Source organism: Macrobrachium nipponense, chromosome 33, assembly GCF_015104395.2.
Source record: "Macrobrachium nipponense isolate FS-2020 chromosome 33, ASM1510439v2, whole genome shotgun sequence".
Taxonomy (NCBI): domain Eukaryota; kingdom Metazoa; phylum Arthropoda; class Malacostraca; order Decapoda; family Palaemonidae; genus Macrobrachium; species Macrobrachium nipponense.
This window is the reverse complement of record NC_087219.1, coordinates 63,956,038-63,966,037: the sequence shown is the minus strand read 5'-3', so window position 1 is coordinate 63,966,037 and position 10,000 is coordinate 63,956,038.

The window sequence follows — 10,000 nt, the reverse complement described above, 5'->3', positions numbered from 1 at the left end:
AAGTAGCTTTATTGCGTTAGGATCATTACACACATCGTTATCGAAAAATCTACATCAGAATTTATTCTTCTGCTGCGTTGACAATAAGTTTCCTCCCAATAAATAGCTACTTCGTGATGACTTCCATTTTTAAATAATGTAACAAGTCAGAAGATATTTCAAAACAATAGTGCAATAAGAGAGAGAGAGAGAGAGAGAGAGAGAGAGAGAGAGAGAGAGAGCATAACAAGGAAAAGACGAATGCCAATACGTATCTGAAAAATACCACAAGTAGCAAAGGAAAATGTTGCAAAACTATTTCCCTTGAAATTAAAAAGAGTTAAGTTCTTAATTTCTCTCTCTCTCTCTCTCTCTCTCTCTCTCTCTCTCTCTCTCTCTCTCTCTCTCTCTCTCTCTCTCTTTCTCTCTCTCTAAGACCTTTTCAACTGGTCACATCAGAAATAATATTGAAGTACAAGCACAGATAAAAATATCTAAACCAAGACAAAAGCAGAGATGACTTAATAAAAGTTAAAATTATAGCACACATGTGCGAAATGCAATGCAAACAAGTGGTGCGTAGACTACAAAGAGGCTTGCTCATCAAAGCTATGTAGTCTCAGTGTATGTCTCTCCTGTCAACAAGAACAGGAGACAGCTAAACTGAGGAGGGAAGTAGAAGAATTAGCAAAGGAACTAAAGCAGTTGACAAAAGACAAACTAAGGCAAGAGAAGAGAAGACAGGATGGAAGAGAAAATTTTATATTTAAGAAGAGAAGTAACAAACCTATAAGAGAGAAACAGGAATTGAACAATGACAGTGGAAAACCGAGATTAGAAAACAATTGCTTAAGTCCAGAACCAGAAATAAAGTAGAAACAAGCCCTGGTTCAAAGAAAGAAGCTGACAAGGATAAAGATTATGCATTCAAAAGACGCTGTTGGTAGAGAAGGTAGTAGCAGCTAAGAAACACAATTATCCCCCAAAGGGAAGCAACATAACGAACAGATTTGCTGTGCTCTCGGGAACAGAAGGGGAAACAACCTTAATTGGAGATTCGTTAGTCAAAGTTCAGGGGTTAAATTTTGTGGCCAAAAATAGAAGTAATAGAAAGGTTGATTCTTACCCAGGTGTAGGAGCAAAGAAGGTAGCAGAGGCAGTGAAGAAAATCTAGGTAAAAAAAGAAAAGAAAAAGTGCAGTCATAATGCAGGGAGGAGGAAATGACTTGTTTTTCTAAAGATGGAAGAATTGGCCAGACAGAATGTCTTGTAGCCAACGCGATGAATATTGTAGAGAATTTCCGAGAGAAAACTGATAATGGCTATCTTAAGGCATGTCCTCACTAGGAAACATTGTTTGCATTGCAAACTGTTTGAAAACAACTTGCAAACAGATTGCAATCTCTTTGCAAACAGAGTTCTGTCCATGGCCCTCTCTTGTTTTTGATATACATTAATGACATTGATGTAGGCTTAACTAGCAGGATAGCATATTATACTAAACTAGGTGTAAATGCAGTAGGCCCAGACACAGTGGAAAGTTTAAGAAATGATCAAATGAAAATAGGAAAGCGGTGAAAAAGATGGCAAATGACTTTTAACTTGGATAAGTGTAAAGTATTACAAATAAGAACAAACAACCCTCATGCCAACTACTTGCTGCTTGGGGATGACATAAATAGCGTAGAAAGAAAAGAGTACCTTAGTGTAATTCTTAGCAACGAATTAAAATCCACATAACAGTGCATAAAAGCTGAAAGTGAGGCACAGAAACTAGTAATATACATAAAGAGGCAGTTCAAATACAGAAACAAAGAAACGATGCAGCAGCTTTACGCATCAATAGTTAGACCTCAACTTGAATATGCAGTACAGTTTGGTCAACAACACTAAGAAAGGACATAAATAGATTAGAAGAGGTACAAGCCAGAGCCAAAAAGTTAATTCCATCCATCAGGCAAATAGGTTACGAAGACAACTAGAGAGCCTGAACATGCATGGCTTAGAAACACAATGATTGCGAGGACAACTATTAGAAACCTTTATATATATATATATATATATATATATATATATATATATATATATATATATTTCTTATTGCACAGCTCAGCTGAGTTTTCTTTGTAACTTTTATAGGCCACATGTTTCATTTTATCTGTCCAAACTTTTATCTGTCCAAACGACATTTTTGCCGTTGAATGTCTGTTAATTTAATGAATAATTTTTAAAATTTTAATACAGACATTTTCTGGTAAGTTTCCAAAGTTAGAAACCTTGTCCAACTTGATCTTCCGAAGAAGAAATCTAAGTGAGTTAAGGTTGGGTCACTGCGGTATTTGCTTCTTTTGAGGTATTTTGTGTGGCATTAGTTTTATTACCATTTTGATTTTGATTAATCAGGGTTTCCTTGGGATACTCTATTGCCATGACAGAAGTCGTAGGGAGGTTTGATTTGGTCGATATAAAACGAATATATATATGCCGTCCACCTCCTCCCTCCATCCAAGTTACAAGAGCAGTCTGTTCCAAATTTCAGTTACATGCAAATGTCGTCAATGATAGAGGAAGAGGGAAGCAGGAAATTTTAATAGAGAGAGAAGTGAAAGGATGAAGGACAACCCAATGTTTGGTTGAACCCACTGCAGAGATGGAAAGTATAAAAGCGCATTCAATTCCTGCAGCAGATCCCTAAGTGCCTCCGGACCCCATTTCGTCGAAGAGCCTTTTTCCAAAAATATCTTACAAATTCTAATCTGATTCAGTGCAATGGTGTACTTTCTAATCCATGTTGCTCTTCCATTAAAAGTGAATTTGTGTTTTCGTTTTTGTTGAAGAAAATGGTTGATGGCCGTTAATAACTGGGTGTGTTTTGGCTTATACGGACGTGACTCGGATGTTCCTTTCAAGTTAAACAAGAAAGTAAAGGACAATGAACGTTTTATATGATTTCTTTGCTGGAACAAAGCAAGCGGATACTATAAACATAGATCATTTTTGAACAAGGATTAAGCATCGATTTCCGTGACTATCACAGTGGTAAATGCAGCAACCACAGTCTCGGTTTTAATAGAATCCAATAACTCTTAAAATCTGGCTGTGAAGATTGAAGGTCCTGTTAATGGACTCTGTCATCTTCCCGTATGTCTAAAGGGATACCGAATAAGGTAATACATTTCTTCCGCAGTAAATTTGCTGTACTTTTCGCTTAATGTTTTGTCAGTGCTAAATTAAATAAATTTAAGGTTTGATGTATGTTGGGGAATTCTTTTCCTAACCGTGTAAAATGAATTATAATATATTTTCTTGAACATTTAGCTTGGTTATTGAACTGGAATCTGTATGATATCCCGACAAAAGTGACTTAAACTTATTTTCACCTATTTAATTTATCGTACTACTCCTCTAGCTTTGGAAATATCTCTATTCCCTCAATGTTTACGAAAGAAACTGGCCTCAAATTTCTCTTTCACAAGTCTAACGTAATTAGACGTCTTGTCATTCCAAACAAGCAAAGATATTTTATGTTTATATATGTCAAAAATAGATGCGTGTTTAAATATCATTCGTCGTCTAACAAAAGTACAAACATTGACACGCTAATGAATTTATGTATACACTATTTCCGAGACAACTCTTCAATACTGTTTGCGACAAACATGCGTGCTAGATGCATTTTCAAATTCCTTTCTTTCCTTTCAGTTCAACAGAATTCCGAAATTAATTTTCCCTTCCTTCTACGATTCGCGATGCGTATCAAAGAACGAGGCAGAGAACGTTGCACAACACACAAAGCGAATGCCTCCAGACCTTCAGGAGACGACACACTATCCGAAGTGAACGCACTTTGCAAGAGCCGATTGCGTCCCACTTCGTCAGGGTGTCAGGAAGTCACGACTGTTATCGGAATAGGATTTTTTTTTTTTTCCGAAAGAGAGAGATATTCTATTTAAGTAAAGTTGAAATGTCTGAAGTTACACAGGGGTAATTTAACAGTTCACCTACATGAGAAAAATACTTAAATGCAAAAAGCAGTTGGGAAATTAGTTAGTATTCAGATTTAGTTCTCAATTGATTAAAACAAAGAAGAGGCTATGGGTAAACAAAAGAAACATTTTTTGAAAACTTTGGAACTGATTCGCTTTTATTCATTTGTTTCTTTAGGCATAGATAGATAATCATGCATATGTAAATTATTGAATACACTTATAAATTCATGAATGAATGAATGATCAAATAAATACACGACTTTTCTTTCATTTCTATTATTTGAGTCACCGAATAAGGAACTCAACTTCTCAAAATGTACGTGAGCACTTACTGCTTCAAGCTACCTCCTACTAACAAAAAAAAAAAAAAATATCTATCTTGACAGTCAGCCAGTTTTTGCTGCCACTTCTTCCACTTCTTTGTAATAGAAGAAATTTCATGTTGTAATTCATACTGTAATTGTTCATTTCCTATATTTATACATCGGATGTTTTCTTATTGTTTTCGATGGTTAATACAGGCCTAGCACATCCTAACATAAGGTCAGCAATGACAAATTCTTCAGTTTATATTGATTCTCTTACCGTATGACAAGAAATTTTGCGCTGGAATTCATTACAAATTTTATAAAAATTTCTTACATGTATAAAGGAGAGAATATTTGTGGAATATAAATGAACTTAGCCTTAGCGCCCTCGCAATTCACAAATTTATTGGTAAAGTAATTGAATAGAATTTCTAACATGAATGATCTCATACGCAAAATTTTTACGAGCACAATTCAACCGCACAATATGCTGATTAAGTACTTCAAGCTAGACGTTATAACATTAAAAAGAAAAAAGATTATTTTTTATTATGTTTCCCGCTTATAAAAGAACCATATTAAAAGATTTTTGTGATTTTTTTTTTGTTTTTTTTTTTTAGCTTTTTATTTTCTCTTTTATCAAAAAATTATCAGTTCGTTTTTCCAGAATCCATTTTTCTTTACTTTGCACTCAACGATTACAGTCCTTTTATGGGAGGAGAATTATTAGCAAAGAAAAAGAACGTGTCATAATGTTAAACAGACTTAACATTCGCATATGATCTGTGCTTTCAACCCACGTGGGACAGGGAAAACATGAGTAACAGCTGTTGGCGACCCTCATTCATCCCCAGTCCACAGGGGTATTTGATCATGAGCTACTGACTTGGTTTTACTCAAAAAGAAATCTTTGTACGTTACTTATTCCTTAATATACCAGGCGTCAATGCCAGATAGTTAATATTTTGAAACGAGATTTTCAACAACCATCACTGTTTAATTAATAGGAAAGTATAATAAAAATATTAGGGTGAAATGATTATAAAAAAAAAAACCTTTTGAAAGCAAAAGGATGTACCTAAATGAAATTCTTGAGTCATCAATGCATTTGCTAGCGTCTGCCTTCAGCTTCTTGCATCAAAGACATTTTATAAAATTCCATTATTCAAGAGTGGCTGATTTTGTTTTTCTTATTAATCTAATAGTAGACCTACCGGAACCCTATTCACTCAAAAGATTTTTCTGGACCGTTTCACTTAATGGCAATTTCTTCTGCTTAAACAGGCAAGAAAAGGAACTGCAAGTTTTCGAAGGAATGGAAAGGAAATATATATTATATATATATATATATATATATATAATATATATATATATATATATATATATATATATATATATATATATATATATATATATATATATATATATATATATATATATTCGTTAAAAAACAATTGCTTTAGTGGCATCAATAAGTTTCTTGCAGGTATCTTCATACCGACGAAGTTTTTTCCGATTCTCGTTCGTCAATTTCTGTGAAAAATACGTAGACTTCCTTTTTCCATTTATTGAATTTTGTCACGACACTGTTTCGCCTTATGGCATTAGCAAGCGAACTACTGACTTACAATCTGACCTTTCGGCCTATTTATCTCATCGTATGGGAGGTATGACCTTGAGGTATGGGTACTGTTAGTCTACGGATAAAACAGCTTGAGGGCGTTGTTTAGTTACAAAGAACATAAGGACATATGTACTGTGACAATAAGAGTGAAAGTTTAAACAGTGGTTAAATAAAATATTCAAAATACAATGCCATGTGGTATAGTTTCCTTAAATGTATGTTTAAAATTTAATATGTTACATGTTTGGTTTAGACAAAAATTACAAAATTACATACAGGAATGAAAATGAATATAGAAATCTAAATACGGAGTACAAATATATGTATATTTTATAGCATGCATAAAAGGTACAAGAGATAATTTCTGTTTATACATAAATGTGTATGATTTAAAATTTGAGTGTGTGTGTGTGTGTGTGTATGTCCAAAATGGTCTACGTTGGTTAACGGTTGCTGAACACGTGGTATAAAGAAAAAATCCTCAACTCATGGCATAAGGAGAAAATCGTGAAAACATGATCTTTACACTTGTAACGTAAGCTCTGACGTTTCATGTAACGTCATTGCTTCGTTCTTGACCGGGTTGTATTTGCAACCAACTTGTTGAATGGCTTTCGTGGTAGGCCCTCTCTTATAGGAAAAAATGGAGTTGATACTTTATAGTATCTTTAATATATATATATATATATATATATATATATATATATATATATATATATATATATATATATATATATATATATATATATATATATATATATATATATATATATATATATATGTATATATATATATATATAGTATATATATATATATATATATATATATATATATATCATATATATATATATATATATATATATATATATATATATATATTTATATATATATATATATATATATATATATATATATATATATATATATTTATACACACACACACACACACACACACACACACATATATATATATATATATATATATATATATATATATATATATATATATATATGCATAAATATTATGTGTATGTATTTAATAATATATATATCTGAACATAAATAAATGTAGAATAGCATGCAGAGCAGTCGTTAAATAAATGCATATATTGATGTTACTAGAATATGACAGAATATTAATACGAACATCAAGCAACTTATTGCAAAATACGCATACGAAATAAACGAGTAAGAATAATAAGTTAAAAGATAAAATTTCTATGAAGCAGATGAAGTAAAAACAAAAAATAGTCCCGAGTAAGCAAACACCAACAGATGTCATACCACGTAGTATGTCTTCCACATCTATCATTGTCCGTGTTTTCAAGATTTTGAATTGTTTTCAACATGTAAAGAATTTAACGACGTTTTCTTCGAAAAATGGTATTCATTTTTTTTTTTTTTTTTTGTCAACAGCTCGTGTCACAGAATTATGATACACTACTGAGATATCTTTGCCAAATGCGGTCAGAACTAATGATGATGATGTCTCCCTCGTTTCATTTTCTGTCTATCTATCGATCTATCTATCTATCTATCTATCTATCTATCTATCACCCCAAAACTACGCTCTCCTCAACATGTGACAGCATATTCTTATTTTTGTGTTCATACTCCGTTGGTAGAGATGAAATAGGAGGGAGATTCCACTGGTTTCCGAAGGAATTTAGGGCTTTGGCGTCTTGTTCGACTGGAACATATTCTGTCTCCCCTCGTTACACCCTGCCTGTCAAACATTTTGATAGACCTTTCAAACATTTAAAGCTTTTAAAAAGAGGGGAGGAATTGATGGTCAAGAGTTATGGTCGAGAATGAGAATATTTTTTTTAGTTAAAAGAAAAGAAACAATGCTAAAACAATTAAATTCATCACTGGATGTTTATACTATGGCTATCGAGAAATTTTCTCTTAAACTGGAGAAAAACTTGTTTGTTATTGAGAGTGCTCATAAAAATCAGGAATTCATGCTAAAAGTTGAATGATAATTAATTCATGATTTTGAAATGACTGACTCTTGTTTTTATAGTTCCTACATACATAGGAAACCCAAGAGCACACAATTCTTGCAAGCAGAGACAGCAAAATGCTGTCGGCTTATCCTACTTCAGCATTCGAAAATAGATCTATTGATTTAACCACAGCCTCGTGATTCACGTTTACGTGCAAGGAAAGGAAGGGTAGAATAATATATAAATTATTGCGAAATTGCATTGTAGGTTTAATTGTTGAATTTCATATGAATGCAGGTAATAGATAAAAAAAAAAAAAGCTTATCTACAAGCAAACTTACAACTACATGTTATGATATGTATATGATATAAATAAAATTTCAAATAATTCCAAAATCTTCTATGGAAGTCGACTTGCACTTGAAAGTGAATAACCTCTACCCGTTCTACTCTGGAATTTTCTTTCAAAGATTCAATCACAGGGTAAGTGTAGTGAAGTGACAAGGGCGATAGTCCCATCATATCTTCAGTTTTCATAATATAATTTCTCCGTAAAGTGTCGCTTAAAAAAGATGGACATATCAAATTGATTCATGAATGCTGGCTTCCTTCAAATACCATCGACCACATCATTGAAAAAGGGATGTACAATGAAAAGCGAAAAGGCGCATACGCAGATAAAATTAGTCAATAATCCAACAACTGGAGACCAACAAGATCATTGAAACCTTAGGATGAGAAATCCTAATACTTCATTTACTAATATGTACAGGAAAAAGGAAACGTGTATGACGTTCTGTCGACGGAAGCTATTCCTTCTTTGCCTTGTTTCGCCTCAGCCGGATTCAATATCTGTTGTCACAGTCAAGTCGCTCTTTTAGCTTTAACGCTTCTAGACACTTTCATCGGTATATAGAAGCTTCAGCTTTATTGTTACGAGATTCGAAAAACATCTTGTCTGCATAACATACATAAAAAAAAAGAAGCTTGCTTGGAATTGCTGTTAATTTAAAGAGAGTAACGAATAATTGGTCTTTTTTTAGATCTGAGAATGAAGGAAATTTATTCTTCAATATAAAAATAAAATTAGACCCGCCCTTAATAGATAGTATAACCAAACGATATTTAGGAGTAGATGAAATAATATACGTCAAAAATTATATCAATAAATTTAAATAAAAAAAATATGGAATTCTGAAGCACCTAATCAAAATCGCTTTTGCTTTGTCTTATTTCAAATGTTTTATTTACTACTTTAAGTACTCATGTAGTTAGATATGTAAGGAGCTATTTCTCCTTTCGAATCTGCTTAACGTTTGCACTTTCTATTTTTAACCTTAACGGTTTTTTATTCTCAGAAAAAACTAATCGTCTTATTTATTTATGTATTTACTTATTCATTAATTAATTTATCTATTTATCTATTTATTTCAATTGGCTATCACAGTAATCCTATTCGACTGGGTGGTTTTATAGTGTGGGTTCCGGGTTGCATCCTGCCTCCTTAGGATTTCTTTAGATATTCCCTATTTGTTATCTTTACTCTTACATCGTCCTCTTTCGAAAATGGTATCGACTTAAAATTTTAATTTGGTGTGGTGGGGGAAATGTTAAAAAAGTACATCTATTTAAAAAAAAAACTAAATCTAAAAATTTTCATGGGGAATGGGAGAGATATGATGAAAAACCCCGTATTCTTGCCAATTGTTAAGGAGTTTCCCTACTTCTTCATCACAAGTTAATCTACAATAGACTTTCCTTGCTTTAAAATCAATTTCATTAATGTAAAATGACTGAGTCAGTAAATTTATTTTTAGAATGTAGTAGCATTCTTACCTCAGGGGGGAGAGCACTGTTTTTGTAAACCAGTGGCTAGTGTTGGGGTATGTCACTCAGATGTCGCGGGTTCACGTCTACCCTAGGGAGATAGGAAAATCACTTGCTCTGTATCATGATCAATTACTGCTGCAGTGTAGGGTCTGTGGTGGAAGATTGGTACCAACATTCTTTGGAAGCCTGAATTCCAAGTCGATTGCCACATAGTTTTATTTACTGGCATAATAATAATAACAAATTTGTAAATACATGAGAAAAATATTCGAAAATTTACCTGTCGTCTGAGAGTACTGCAACGCCACCGTTCCATCCCGT